This window comes from Cardiocondyla obscurior, linkage group LG23, assembly GCF_019399895.1.
Source record: "Cardiocondyla obscurior isolate alpha-2009 linkage group LG23, Cobs3.1, whole genome shotgun sequence".
In the NCBI taxonomy this organism is placed as follows: domain Eukaryota; kingdom Metazoa; phylum Arthropoda; class Insecta; order Hymenoptera; family Formicidae; genus Cardiocondyla; species Cardiocondyla obscurior.
In genome coordinates, this window is record NC_091886.1 from 888,117 (window position 1) to 904,987 (window position 16,871).

Below are 16,871 nucleotides of genomic sequence, written 5' to 3' on the forward strand. Positions count from 1 at the left end.
TAGATTCACTTATTAATTCTCTTACAATTAGATTTTTTGAGGAAAACAGGAATATATTTAATCTTTTCCGATTATATCTATCTACTTTTAAAGCCTTAACTCATGAACAACGAAAAAAATTATTGTTAGAGATCGATAAAAATAGTAATTTACTTAATGATGGGCTAGTATGGCATAAGATTGTTAATGAAACTGACAATAAAATCAATAATGTGAAAAATATGCCTAAAGTTGCCAAATTTGTTCTTGCAATTCAAAATAAACTACTAAAGTCATTATCATTACCAGTTACTACAGCAACAGTAGAAAGATCGTTTAGCACATTACAAAGGGTAAAAACATGGATTTGTTCTACAATGTCTGAATCACGAACTAGTAGTTTGTGTATGTTAAGCATTCATAGACAAATGATTGCTAATGACCAAGGTTTTATAAATAAAATTAAAAACAAATTTGGTGAAAACAAAAGAAAATTAGTTTTTCTTTTTGATGAAAATGAATAATACTAATTACATAAAAAAAAATTTTATTTTTAAGTTTTAAAGTTTTATTTTCTTTATTTAAAAACTAATTCCCAGCCTGTTTCAAAACCGGAAACCTATCACCCATTTCCAGAAATAGATTTTTCAATCCCGCTAACGCGACAACAATTTGCCATCTCCCACCCAAAAAATAGATCTTCTGGTTTTCTTCCTGACAATAATCCATCCACTTCACGATTTTGCAAATTACCCACAAATTCCTTACAAAACAAAAATTGTTATCATTATCAAATTAAGCGGAAATATCAGTGCTGTTATAATTGCGAGTCTCAGGTTTCTCGATATTCCTTTCCCTTATATAATTACCAAGGAAGAAGGCCTACCAAATGTTGACAGTCTTGCTCTTACGTGTCATGCTCATTTTCATACGAGCAGCTTAAAAGAAATTGTCTTTGGACAAGCTCTCATCATTTCCATTGTAATAAACAAACAGAGATAAGCAATTGTCCCTGCGGGTCAAACCAATTTCCATTTCTCATTTCTAAAACCTTTCATTTTTTTCACCAAACCCCACCCTGTTGACATTCTTACGTACACTGCCATTCACACATACATCAAAAGCACCATATGTAAAGTTACATTTACCGAAAAATTGTACACCCGCGAACATATGCAAACATTCATACCACATTCTTATAAACCAGCAATAACAAATTTTAAATTGTTTGTAATTTTTATTTATTAAATAAATTACCGTAAAAATTTATAATAAATTTTGAATTAAATAAACCAGTTTAATTCACTTTAAATTGGCTCTGAACTTTATTAGTTCGATATTTGCGCGGCCCTGTCCCACTAAATAAGATTTTATTATTTTATTAAAAAGGAGCCATAGGTCGCACAGAATTCGTAAAGGCGTCATATCACCTATCTAAGGAGTTGACCCGAACTCGAAACCTTGGCACGTGCGCTCTTGCCGCAGCGGTACGGACCTTCTTAAGCCTCTTAAGGTACTAGCGACAAAATAGTCATTTGTTTTTGGCTACCTGATACTTTTTCAGATTTTTGAATATTTCTGCCGTTCAAGTCTCGGACGTAACACTATCTATAAAAGTAAAATTTTTAAGTGAAAAACTTTTCAATTATTTTTCATAAAAGTTAGTTACGACGGTTCTCGAGTAATAGCGTAGAGCGAGGATAGCAAACCAGAGTTGATGGAAACGTTGTGATGTCTTATAAACAAAATGATATGGAACAAATATTTCTATTTTAGAGATAATGAGTACATATGGACTGAATTGGTGTGCTAGCCAATCGAAATAGTAATACAAAATTTTATGTTTGACTATTTTATAGTTTTCTAATTATTTTTATTTTTATTACCAGAATTATATGACAGCCAGGAATGTTTAATAAAAACTTATACAATTTTATGTTAACAATTTTTTTTATTGTGCTGACATTTTAAGTACTCAATTTCATTACAAATTAATATCATGTGCATTAATATTAATCACTACGAATAACGTAACATTTAAGTCATTTTGGATCGTTTGTTATTAGTAATACTTTCAGATTCCATTTACGAATACGTGGTCGAATACTGCCTTATAACATTGTGTCATTTGTCTAAAACAGAAAATATTATTTTAATTATTTGATACAAATGTTATATAAATATAGCATAAATTAATTTAAATAAAATTAAATATTAAGTACAATATGATAATTAATATATGTATTAATTAATTTTTGTTGTTAAAAATATTTAGTAATTAAAAATAAATAATATTAACTAATTGCTATTGATTAAATTTTATTTACAATATATTGTACACATAATCGAGAATCAATTGAATTTTAACGTTCGGAGACATCAACCTGGCGCGTCTGGTGCACTTTGTACAAGTATGGTTTTTAATATGCGTTTGATTAACGTTAGAAAAATGTAACCTTTTTTACGCGCTAAAATATCTAATAAAGAACTAAATATTTACAAATTTCAATCTATCCGGTGTTTGTGGCGTTGTTGTTCCATCGGCAAGCTACTTTGTCAATCCCAAGAACATTTCCGACACTCATGCCTATTGTTGTCTGCAAAATTATGTAAGTAAAGAAGCTACTTAATATTAAAAATATTTTTTTTATCTTTATATAAACACATTAACGTATAAATAAAAAAAAAATTAATTATTGTTTTTTATTTCATTATAATATCGATGAATAATCACAAAATATAATCTAATTGTGCACATTTATACGTCCTGTAAGTTGTAATATATCTCACCATAACGCAGATGACCAAGCAAAAAAGTAGTTTTCCTAAGAACTTCATTTTTCTCTGCAGTGTTTTTTGTAACTAACTGACCCACGTACTGATACACTCTTTTATATTATCACAGTGTGTACAATTATGTTGTATTTTTTATCAAAAAATCTTTATTTGCACGATAGCACTTCCGGCATTTCCGAAAACAATAACGAGTTTTAGAGTTGGTTGCATTTAATACACTTGTATCGTCGTATAATCGTTATTCGCAAAAAAAAAGAAAAACGAGGAACAAAAGGAAACGATATATAACAGCCATTAATACTATTTTTCTTTGTCACTTTTTAAGAGATAAAAATACATACCACACAATAGAAAGTTACGCAACAATGTTACATTTATAAAATTTATATCTTGTGGTTAATGTATTTAAAAAGTATATCCAAGTTCTTTTTGTTACTAGTTATCAATTTTGATTATTATTGCATTTGTATTTGTTACTATATTAATTAATTTTATTATACAAACTTTAGTTAATTTTATTTAACTTCCACAGTTTTTACATAGAATTACCATATTGTTGACACTTCAACTGGTACTTGTTTTGTATTATACATATATATACGGTAAAAAATATTCCAATAATAAGACTGATTAAATAATCAGCGATTACTTATTTATTTTTATATTTAAATTAATTTGATACAGAATTGTGAGAAAAAAAGGAAAGAGAGTAATTTGTAATAAGCGTAAATACATGTTTTGTACGTAGAAAAGTGCAATTTTGCATTGATTTGTAATACTAAGGCGCGTGTGTAAAATGTCACTAACATACCTAAACATTTAATGATCATTTACGTCATTGACAACGGAAGTTGCCTCGTAAGCCAAACGTTCAGCTTCCCTGTGAGCAGCAATTGCCGCATGTTGCTCCACGATTTGACGATACAGTTCACTGTGTCTGTCCTTCGCTTTTACCACGCTCGTTGAATCTTGCAAAGCAATTGTAAGAGAATCGATTAAAAAAACAATCAAAACAAAACAAAAATAAGCAAATTAATCGCCAGTAATTTAACGTGATCAAAACGTTATTTTATACTTAGATAGTTGAATCTAGAGATTATACACTTTTTATACATTTACATAACTTTCTTGTAGATTTTAATTCAGAAATTGTAACTTGGTTAGATTCTAATTTTTGATTGATGCCCTGAAAGTTAAAATTTTGATTTACTTGGTTTTGTGCTTTAATTTTGCTATTAATTGTCACTAAATTGTCACACCCTAGCGAATTAACATGTAGAGTCTTGATTCTGTCGTTTAATGATTACAATTACGAGAACAATTTTAATCTAATAATAGCTACGTTGGAGCAAAAAAATGTCACTTTTTGTACAAAACTTAATTTTTTTTCCTCGAAGGATGTAGTTTTCTATTTTTCCACAATCGTGATAGAAATTTTCTATAATATATAGTGCATCTAACCATTTTTACCTTATTTTCTCTAAAGTAATCCTTTTATTTTTTTACCGTCCTCAAAGTATTCAAACTGTAATTTTATCCTTATATAAACTATTCCGTGCATCATATTTTAAAAGCATAATAAATATGTACGTCAAATAATCAATATCTAGTTTAATTAATAAAAAAATTAAATCGTTAACATTAAAACGAAAAGATACAGATATTGTCAAAATCATCAATTCATGAACTATCGTCAATCTAACTAAAGTCGTCAAATTATGCGATTTATCATTACGGTTATTTTGACGACGTCGTCAAAGTATATGATTGACATGTAAATTTTTCACAACGGGTGTCAAAACAGCCAGAAGTTGTCAAAGTAGTCAATGCGCACGAAAAATCGTTGTCAAAACATACGATTGACATACATATATGTATATATACAGGGTGTCCGCGTTGATGTAAAAAAGCTTTTAATGGTAGGTAAGGCTTCCAAAAAGAAATAGAAAAGTCCTTTAAGGATTTGTAAATTGGACGTTAATAACCAAGAAAACAATATTTAAAGATTTGACGCCCCTCGTGCGAGTAAGAACGCGCCGTTTGAAGCTACCGAGACGTTGGTGGACCTAGAGGTGTGGTTTATCTTACTCTATTCACAAAGATTTGGGTAATCTATGAATCTTTGTAAATAGAGTGGAATGGACCACACCACCACTTTATTTACAGAGATTCATAGATTACCCAAATCTTTGTAAATGGAGTAAGATAAGCCACACCTCTAATCTCGGTAGCTTCGAACAACGCGTTCTTACTCGCATAGTGGGCATAAAATCTTTAAATATTGTTTTTTCGGTTATTAACGCCTAATTTACAAATCCGTATAAAATTTTTCTATTTATTTTCGGAAGCTCTAAATACCATAAAGGCTTTTTTACATCAACGCGGATACCCTGTATATATATATATATATATATATATATATATATATATATATATATATATATATATATATATATATATATATACAGAATGTTTAATTTAAGGTTTCCTTCTCGGTAACTGTAGATAGATATCGGGAATACAAATCAAAAAGTCAGATATCATTTAGTAAAATTTATAACCGTTGTCGAGTAAGAAATTACTGAATTTTGACGAATTGACGCGGAGCACGTAATGAGGCGCGGCAGGTGAAAGCGGGTGGGTTTTAAGGAGAAAACGGGGGTTAAACGCCGCGCGACAATTGTCTATCACACCACGCGTTGACTTTTCCCACCCCCACCCAACAATTGTCGCGTGGCGTTTAACCCCCGTTCTCTCCCTAAAGCCCACTCGCTCTCACCTGCTGCATCCGACTCATTACGTGCTTCGCGCCAATTCGTTAAAATTCAGTAATTTCTTACTCGGTAACGGTTACAAATTTTACTAAATAATATCAGACTTTTTGATTTGTATTCCCGATATCTATCTACAGTTACCGGAAAGGAAACCTTAAATCAAACACCCTGTATATGGCGAATGGTTAAAAATGGCGCCGTCACTTGTCGCGCTCACTCATGCGCAACTTCCTTGTCGCTCTTACGCCTATACATTTTACACATTTTAATTTTTTCTCAATAACGGTTGAGAATTTTCCAAAATAGTATAGGACATTTTTACTTATATTTCCAATATTTTTCAAAATCTGCGGTGGTGTACACTTGAGGCGGAACACCCTGTATATAAATGTATTTTACTATTACTTTAGATTTCTCATTAAAAAAAAAACATGTCTCAATAAAGCTTCTGTTTTTACCATTGTAGTAAAATAAAAGCCATTGACGCCGTTTTAGATGGTACTAATTCTAATAATATGCAGATGAATTATGCAAGGACACTAGCGATATGAGTACTACGTGCGTAATTTCAAATAATTGTCTTATAAAATCAAATGCGTATGTTGTGACAGCACTGATCGATACAATTATTGTTAGTAATATCAAAGCGGAAAGACGAATAAATTGTACTTGGTTGCGTCTCACGAGAATGCACGTTAAAGGGGCTCATTCTGTTTATTCTATATTTCCATGTAAATTGTCTGATGCCATTGCTCCATGTATCAAAACTACGTTTCGAAACGTCCTCTGCGAGAAACAGCGAAGAAAATTTTACTCGATATCCATTACGAAACCATTTCGAAAACGGTTTCGGAACAAATATGTAGCAAAATTTTTGTCGCTGAGAACGTTTCAGTACGTAGCCCAAACATAATACAATTTTATTACAAAGTAACAGCGTAGGCATGTACTTTTACATGTAGGCATGTACTTTTAAAGATATACAGGGTGTCCGGTTCGTTTTGTCACTCCCGAAATTTTGGGGTAGACAAGAATATTTCAAGACAAAAAGTCCTATACAATTATGCAAAATTCGTAACCGTTGATTTTATAAAAATTATTATGTCTCGGCGAATAAACGCTAAAAAATCTATGGGCTGGGCGCGGCGATGGCATTGTTTAATTTTCTGCAGAAAGTAGCCGAGTCAAATAATACTGATTGGCGAGCGGTTTCGGCGAATGAGCTTTAAGCAACTTAGGCCGGCCGCGGCGGCGACGGTGTTTTTAAAGATATAATCTGAGTCAACTCAGAAAGAAAGAATCACGTATTGAAGTCTTTGCAGCAAAGATGAAACGAATGCGCTCGCGATCATATGATACCGTGCCGACAAATAATTAAATGTTTCCGCGCTTCCGAGAGCACGATATTAACATTAACATATGCTGTCTTTAGGATTTCGGACATTAAATAAAACGTATTTTTAATATTAGGAAATTATTAATATTAAGATGTGCTATCATTTCCTCACTACCTAGCGGTAGATAGCATAGTGCGTTTTTTTATCGTGATATCACCGGTAGGCCTAATCCACTGTCATTGTTTAATTTAAAAATTGTTCAAAGTGACCTCCTCTTTGTTGCACGCAGAGTCGGGCCCTTTGAACAACTCTTGCGTTGTTTGTTGGACCATATGCGGCGTAATGGTAGCAAAGGCCGCAATGATGGCCTCGCGTACCTCGTTTACAGTGCCGTTTCTCTGGGGCTCGACTAAGTTTTTTATGTGTCCCCATAAAAAATAGTCCATCGGAGTCAAATCTGGCAATCGTGGTGGCCAAATAATTGGACCACCACGACCGATCCACCTGTCGCGAAAGCGTGCGTCTAAAAGTCGGCGTACTCCCCGACTCCAATGAGCCGGTGCCCCATCGTGCTGGTAAATCATGTTTTTCCTTGTTGCCAGCGGAATATTTTCAAGAAGAACAGGGAGCTCGGTGTCCAAAAAATATTCATAAAATTCGCCGGTTAAACGTAGCGGAAGAAAATATGGACCAATCTAATACAAATAAAAGAAAATTTTGGTTACACAGTATTTAATAAAATAATTGTTTTTTTCCGTTTGTACTTGCCACATGATTATCGATGAGTCCCGCCCATACATTTATGGACCATCGATATTGAAAAGCTCCCTGTCTAATAACATGAGAATTTTCATCCGACCAGTAAAGGCGGTTCCTTAAATTAATTACGCCGTTTGGCGTAAACGTCGACTCGTCAGTCCAGAAGATAGAGTCTGGAAAAGATGCGTCTCTTCTGCTCTGTGCGAGGAACCCTACAGTACGAACATTTTTTGATAATTATCATTCCCTCAAATTATCACGAATATAACAGTTAATAAAAATACCTTCACAGAAATACACCCGTGGTTCGAAATCTCTCGGTAAAAGTTGTTGCACACGCTGGTAATAAAACGGGTGCAACGCATTTTGCCGAAAAGTATGGTGTATCCTGTATCTCGACAAGTTTAGTTGATAAGACGCGCGACGAATACTCATGTCCGGCTGATCTTTGAATAAATTAAGTATTCGTTCTTGATTTTCAACCGGAACACGTGCAGGTGCATTATTTATGTTATGCACAAAACACCCCGTTTGCCGTAATCTTTGTACAACCCGTAAAATTGTACGATTACACGGGTAATGTGCACGCCCGGGAAATTGTTCGGCGTAGATTTCGGCAGCACGATTCGCGTTTTCGCCGGCTCGTCCATACGCTATTATCATTTCCGTCAATTCTTCCGAGGAATAATAGCGAGGCATCCTTTCGTTTAACACACAAATTTACACTCAGTAAACGCTTAGGCATTTAAATTTAGTATGTAGTTTAATAAGTAATTTAGGTTCACTCACTTGTTACTTACTTGATAAATTGACAGATGTCGAAAAAGCCAGTTTAAGTCACAAAAATCGTAAACGGACTAAACATTTTACCTTTTGTCAAATTTATGTATAATACATTATCGACAATATTTACAATATTTTTAAACAATCGATAATAATAAACGATACTGAAAATGACTTTCAAAACAAAACAATACTGAGTGTAAATAGTGTGAAAAACGATCTACGGTTCTATTTCTCTGAAGGTATTTTTATTAACTGTTATATTCGTGATAATTTGAGGGAATGATAATTATCAAAAAATGTTCGTACTGCGGGGTTCCTTGCACAGAGCAGGAGAGACGTATCTTTTCCAGACTCTATCTTCTGGACTGACGAGTCGACGTTTACGCCAAACGGCGTAATTAATTTAAGGAACCGCCTTTACTGGTCGGATGAAAATCCTCATGTTATTAGACAGGGAGCTTTTCAATATCGATGGTCCATAAATGTATGGGCGGGAGTCATCGATAATCATGTGGCAAGTACAAACAGAAAAAAAACAATTATTTTATTAAATACTGTGTAACCAAAATTTTCTTTTATTTGTATTAGATTGGTCCATATTTTCTTCCGCCACGTTTAACCGGCAAATTTTATAAATATTTTTTGAACTCCAAACTCCCTGTTCTTCTTAAAAATATTCCGCTGGCAACAAGAAGAAACATGATTTACCAGCACAACGGGGCACCGGCTCATTGGAGTCGGGGAGTACGCCGACTTTTAGACGCACGCTTTTGCGACAGGTGGATCGGTCGTGGTGGTCCAATTATTTGGCCACCACGATTGCCAGATTTGACTCCGATGGACTATTTTTTATGGGGACACATAAAAAACTTAGTCGAGCCCCAGAGAAACGGCACTGTAAACGAGGTACGCGAGGCCATCATTGCGGCCTTTGCTACCATTACGCCGCATATGGTCCAACAAACAACGCAAGAGTTGTTCAAAGGGCCCGACTCTGCGTGCAACAAAGAGGAGGTCACTTTGAACAATTTTTAAATTAAACAATGACAGTGGATTAGGCCTACCGGTGATACCACGATAAAAAAACGCACTATGCTATCTACCGCTAGGTAGTGAGGAAATGATAGCACATCTTAATATTAATAATTTCCTAATATTAAAAATACGTTTTATTTAATGTCCGAAATCCTAAAGACAGCATATGTTAATGTTAATATCGTGCTCTCGGAAGCGCGGAAACATTTAATTATTTGTCGGCACGGTATCATATGATCGCGAGCGCATTCGTTTCATCTTTGCCGCAAAGACTTCAATACGTGATTCTTTCTTTCTGAGTTGACTCAGATTATATCTTTAAAAACACCGTCGCCGCCGCGGCCGCGGCCGGCCCCTAAGTTGCTTAAAGCTCATTCGCCGAAACCGCTCGCCAATCAGTATTATTTGACTCGGCTACTTTCTGCAGAAAATTAAACAATGCCATCGCCGCGCCCAGCCCATAGATTTTTTAGCGTTTATTCGCCGAGACATAATAATTTTTATAAAATCAACGGTTACGAATTTTGCATAATTGTATAGAACTCTTCGTCTTGAAATATTCTTGTCTACCCCAAAATTTCGGGAGTGACAAAACGAACCGGACACCCTGTATAATATTTTTGCAATACCAATGATGCAATGACGATCTTTAGAAGCTAGTGCTTTCTTTCACAAAGGTGATGTATATTTTATTTGTTTTATAGCAAATGTTATAATATTTTAATTAATTTTACTAATCCGTTAATAATACTACAGGCTGTTGAAAACGTTGAACGGAGATTTGACATATGTTCAAGTGATATTGCGGCACCAGTGGCACTTTCAGAGAGAAGAAGCTCCGTTGACATGTCAAATACAATACAATGACGTGATTAAAGAAAACTGAAAACAGGTCTTCACACAGTAATTACACTCATTATGCTCAGATACTCAGATATAAAGAAGCTATGGAATGATTCTTTCGTAAAGCAATACATTGTAATAAATGCAAAAACGATGTACATTCTGCCAAAAATGAACATTTTTAGTTACTTTTGTAATGTTTGTTGTAACCCGACCCTGGCAACGAGAGGGCCGCGCCCGCGAAGGCGCAGGCCGGGTTAACAACAGAGGCCAGTGGATCTTCCGATTGTTGGAATCCGCTGACCGATCGACGTCTTGCAATTTTCACGTAGGCAATGACCGAAAACGGTCATTTACCTACCATTTACTGACCAAAATCCGCTGACTGTTGCTTTTCCGTCTTAGCAACAGTCGCGTATAAAACCCGCGGCCGCCGAACATCCGCGGGTTAATTGTGAATAAGCTACGCACGCGGTTACGCTGCCCGACGCCTGTACGAACAAGGAAGAATAAAAAAAGAGTTGATCAAAAAGAACTAAGTTTTTATTATTGTTGATCTCTGAAAAAACATCCGGGTATCATCTATTGTTTCGGGAGGACGGACCCCTTGCACCGATCCCGATGCAACATGTTATAAAAATTGCATTTTAATAAATTGTATCTGACAAGGTGAAAACTGTGACAAATAAAGAATAGTTTTGTCTAAAAATAATTTTGCATGAAAATTGTGTTGTACATTATTTCAAACATTTTTAAAGAAACGTGTTGTATGTATCTATTCAATGATCTACTAAAGTTTTCTAACGCTCTCAGGTCAGGTTGTTCCAACTTTCTGGCAGCTTTACTTGTCAAGTAATCATATGTCTATCTTCATCTTTCTTTATAAGTAGATAAAGATAGACATACGCTTACCTGACAAGTAACTCTGCCAGAAAGTTTGAACAACCGGCCCTCAATATTTATTCAGTAATAATAATTCGCTGATGCTTCTTTTCAGGTATCATTGTACCTGTTGGAAAAAACATCAACTTTATGTTCCCTTTTTTATTGCAATATTGAAAGATATACAGAATAATTAAAAATATTTTATAAAATAGTATGTTTCTATATTTATATATAAATATTTATCATATAAAATATGTATTACCTCATGTATTTAATAAATTTAAAAAAAGATAATGTTTTTCATACATATTCACCAGAGGACAAGTTTGTTATAATGAATAACCTATAATATTTCTCTATTTGTTTATTATGTGTTAGTCTGACTAAAACAACACGATGTAACAGAGTACAAACGTCAACAATTTGTGTTGCTTAAACCAGATCAGTAATCTTGTATTATCAGTGGTATTGAAAATGTAAAACGTTAGTAGGAATAATTGTGTATCTATATTAAGTGTCTGGTTAAGTAGTGAGCATCTCTTAGGTATAAATAGAACTCGAAAATACAAATAAGAAAACCCCGTATCATTTTGCAAAATTCTCAACTGTTATTGAGAAAAAAATTAAAATGTATAAAATGTATTGGCGTAAAAGCGACAAGGAAGCTGCGCGTGAGTGAGGCGAATGGCTAGAAATGGCGCCGTCGCCTGTCGCACTCACTCACGCGCAGCTTCCTTGTCGCTTTTACGCCAATACATTTTATACATTTTAATTTTTTTTTTAATAACAGTTGAAAAATTTTGCAAAATGATACGGGGTTTTCCTATTTGTATTTTTGAGTTCTATCTATACCTAAGAGATGTTCACTACTCAACCAGACACCCTGTATAACCTCAGTTTATTATATGTATTACACACATCTTACCTAGTCGAGTGGAGATCTTGAGTATAAACAAGCTAATAGCGTAATCTTACTAAAACGCTATTCGTCACTACGAAATACTTGTCTGGTATTCTTTTATCAACTGAATCACTCAATGTATTTTGTGCATTATCTCCTAAAACATAACTATTATTATAGTAAATTATTTTTACTTCAAAATACTATAAATTATTATTACTTGCATATGTTACGTCAGGAATAGAAATATTCTTTAAAGGAGGATTACCGCTTCTCGGTGGTTAAGGAAATGGTTTGAGAGCAGGTAAAGAGTTAGGAGAGAAAGAGAGAGAGAGAAAGAGAAGGAGACGCAACTACCGATCCTGTAGCGACTCACCTCTTCCTATTGGAGAACGGCAACTACCAATCACCTGCGACAGTCAACATCTGCACACGAATAGTACATTTAAATAATAAGATATCGGTTACACATTTAATTTGCGAATCATGCAACGCACAATTAGTCAGTCGTCACTTAGCATTGTCCAGGTACACACGTATATATATATTTATTGTATTAAACATATTAAATATATTATATATCTATTAAAATTGTAAAACGGCCGTAATCATTGTGGGACCTATAACTACACCAGCTCCTACAAAATTGGTGACCCCGACGTGATTTCAAACCGTCAACGGTTAGTTATACCAAAAAAAGAAAACGCATGAAAGTGCCCTTCTTCTATTTCTCACGAACAAAAACGGAAGAACAAAGGATGCCTCTCCAGCATCCCCCAGCAACGCCCGAACGAGCGGACGATCAAGATGCTACAACCACAGCTGGATCAAGCGGTGGAAACAACTAAAATTTCGGAGAAACCGGAACAACGGCTGAAAACAATGGACCATCCGAAACAATTGTACCAGTGACGCAGGAAATCAACGCATTCAAGGCAATCAAATTGCCACAGCCCTTTTGGCGAGACAATCCAGAACGCTACTTTACTGTGGCGGAAATGACTTTCGCGCTACATCGGATCACCGCAGACGAAACCAAATATAGAGACATAGTTATCCACCTGGACGCCGACCTCTTGGGCATCGTCGGTGACATTATCGACGCACCGCCAGCCAAAGGAAAATACGACGCTCTCAAACGTCGTATCATCGACAGCCTGTCGGACTCCCAAGAAACTAAGACGCGACGACTCCTACGAGGACTGGCATTGGGAACCGATAAACCATCGTTGTACTTACAGCGGCTGAAGAACCTAGCAACGGAAAAATGCAACGAACATGTACTCCGCTCACTATTCATGGAACAAATGCCGGAAAACATCAGAGGTATCCTCGCAGTCAACCCAGTGGACGACTTATCAACTCTCGCTACTCAAGCAGACCGCATCCTCGAGGTAATGCGCCCACAACTCGCTGACATAGGAGATATCATATCAGATACAAATTCATTAACCGGTAACGTACCAACTAACGTTCGAACAGACAACGACGGACGTTCATTAACCAAAATCGGCGAATTACGCGCGGCAATCGAATCATTGACACGTAACTTCGGGCGCTCGTTCACCCCCAGAAAATGGAACCGAAGCCGTAGCCGAAGCAGAAATCGCGAAAATTTTAGAAAACGCTCACCGAGTTCGAAAAATAGAAATAATATACCCGCGTATTGTTATTATCATTCTAAATTCGGAGCAAACGTCTATCGGTGCAATCAGCCATGTTCATGGAAACCAGTTTCGAGTAATAAAAATCAGGAAAACTAATAACGCCGGCATGCGTCGCATCAACAGCCGGCGAAACAAAGCGCGCAGAACGACTCATTGTCGCTGATAAAAAAAACAGACGTGCGTTTCTTAGTAGATACCGGAGCTGACGTATCAGTTATTCCAAGATCCCATGATGCGAATCTTATCGCATTTGAACGCTCATTGCACGCAGTAAACGGCACGATTATAAAGACATATGGGGAAAAGAAAATTAAACTTAATTTCTTTTTAAGACGCAATTTTATTTGGCCATTCGTCACCGCAGACGTTAATCAACCTATTTTAGGAAACGATTTCCTACATGAATACAACTTATTACCCGATCTGCGAGGAAAAAGATTATTAGATGCTAACACCCGTTTAGCCACCCTAGGCCACGTAGTTACTATAAGCTCAGCGCATATTAGTACTATAAGCACGGATAACAAATACCGAGACGTCTTACAAAGGCATATCAAGGTAACACTTCCAAGCAGATTCTCAGAACCACGTCATCCTGTACGACACCACATTACCACAAAGAGACCTCCTTGCACAGATAAGGCACGACGATTCCCTCTTGAGAAATTGCGTTATGCCAAACAGGAAATCGATAACTAAATCCGCGACGGAATCTTAAGTCCATCCGATAGTCCATATGCAAGCGCCATGCTCCTACGAAAAAAGAAAAACGGCTCATGGAGAATATGCGGAGATTATAGACAATTAAATAAAATAACACTTCCCGACAAATATCCTATCCCGAATCTTCGAGACTTCGCGCATCAATTACATGGGAAAACGGTCTTTACGACACTTGATCTGAAACGGGCGTACTTCAACATTCCAATGGAACCTGAAGACAGAAAGAAGACAGCATTAATAACACCATTCAGTTTATTTGAATTTAACGTAATGCCTTTTGGTCTTACCAATGCAGCTCAAACGTTTCAAAGATTCATGGACAATGTATTACGAGGACTTGATTTTTGCTTTTGTTATTTAGATGACATATTTATCGCCTCTGAAACAAAAGAAGAAAATAAGAAACATTTAGATATTATACTTACCCGCTTAGAAGACCACGGAATTAAAATAAAACTGACCAAATGCAACTTTGGCAAAAAAGAAGTGGAATACTTAGAACATCGCGTTACGACCCAAGGTACCGAGCCACTTAAACACCGTGTGCAAGCAATTTTAAACTATCCTAAGCCAAAAGACATTTCACAGCTTCGAAGATTCCTTAAGATCATAAATTTCTACAGACCTTCCTTACCACACGCTGTCCGTGTTCAAGCACCTCTCCACCAACTTCTCATTGGGGCTAAGAAAAAAGATAAGAGACCAATCAAATGGACTACAGCAACAGAAGAAGCTTCACTCGATCCAGGGACCTGTTAGCAACAGCTACAACACTAGCTCACCCAGCTGAGAATTCAAAAATCCTCCTTATCACCGATGCATCAGACATCGTCATGGGAGCAGCACTGGAACAAATAAATCAAGAACAACGTCAACCATTAGAATTCTTTTCAAAAAATCTAACTGACACTCAAACGAGATACAGCGCATATGATCGAGAGCTACTAGCAATTTACAATGCTGTACATTATTTCAAACATATGCTAGAGGGTAGAGAAATAACAATATACACGGACCACAGGCCTCGCTTACGCCTTCAACCAGAAGCCAACTAAAGCTACTCCTCGACAACAAAGACACCTTGATTTTATAGGCCAATTTACAACTGACATACGTCACATATCAGGCCTTGAAAATGATGTAGCTGACGCACTATCGCGAGTTCATAACATCACTTTGCCAATCATCGTCTCAACTGAGGAAATAGCAGAAGCTCAACAAAATGATCAAGAACTTCAAAATCTTTTACAAACACCAGGAAAACTTCAACTCAAACAGCTACAACTAGACGGCACTGAAACAAAAATATATTGTGATATTTCAACAAACAACATCAGGCCTCACATTCCTAAAGTATTAAGAAAAAGAATTTTTGACGTCGTTCACAACACAGCTCACTCCAGTGGAAAAACAACACGAAAAGCAATAGCTTCTAAATTCATCTGGCCAAACATGAACAAAGATATTTCTGAATGGTCTCGTACATATTTGCAGTGCCAACAATCAAAAATCAGTCGACATGTCAGAAGACGACCAGAACACATTCAAGTTCCTGAAGAACGATTCGCACACATTCATCTCGACATAGTCGGCCCTCTTCCACCATCACAAGGTTACCGTTACTGTCTCACGATGATAGACAGGTTTACCCGATGGCCAGAAGCAACACCCATTCCGGATACATCAGCGGACACAATAGTCAACGCCTTCTTCGCAACTTGGATTGCACGTTTCGGATCACCAATTGTAATTACCACCGACAGAGAATCTCAATTTGAAGCTCAACTATTTAAATCTCTCACTAAATTAATAGGCTGCAAAACACAACATACAACAGCCCACCATCCCCAATCCAATGGAGCAATCGAACGTTGGCACAGATCACTCAAAACAGCCATCAAATGCCAGGAAACTAACGACTGGGTTAAAGTCTTACCAATAGTTATGCTAGGCCTCAGGAACGCACTCAAAGAAGACATCGGAACATCCGCCGCCGAACTTCTTTACGGAACACAACTACGAATCCCCGGCGAATACTTCAATCAAGAGGAACTATCTCAAGAACCATTTCCATTTTTGGAAAAATTAAGAAAAGCCATGAGGGAAATTCGACCAAGTCAGACAGCTCACCACAACAAACCACGAACATTCATTCACAAGACGCTGCACTCCTGCACCCATGTTTTCGTTCGTGTGGACAGCGTTCACAAACCCTTAGATCAGCCTTATGAAGGACCCTTTACTGTACTCGAAAGACCGAGTGATTTTTGTTTTAGAATAGACATCCGAGGACGCCCAACGGATATTTCCATCGACCGACTTAAACCAGCATTCCTGGAAACAACAGCTGATCAAAGACCCTTAGCCACATACGCAAATGCATCTA

At 36.2% G+C, this 16,871-nt stretch overlaps 1 long non-coding RNA gene across 1 annotated transcript; it reads right to left on the reverse strand.

The window, feature by feature from the left end:
- Positions 1–1,910: 1,910 nt before the first annotated feature.
- On the reverse strand, positions 1,911–16,776 carry LOC139111172 (uncharacterized). The gene is made up of 6 exons (XR_011547158.1): positions 16,422–16,776; positions 12,472–12,521; positions 12,120–12,252; positions 2,770–3,743; positions 2,480–2,576; positions 1,911–2,111 (listed from the first exon to the last, which is right to left on the reverse strand). It is a non-coding gene; the product is annotated as an uncharacterized lncRNA (long non-coding RNA).
- Positions 16,777–16,871: the final 95 nt, after the last annotated feature.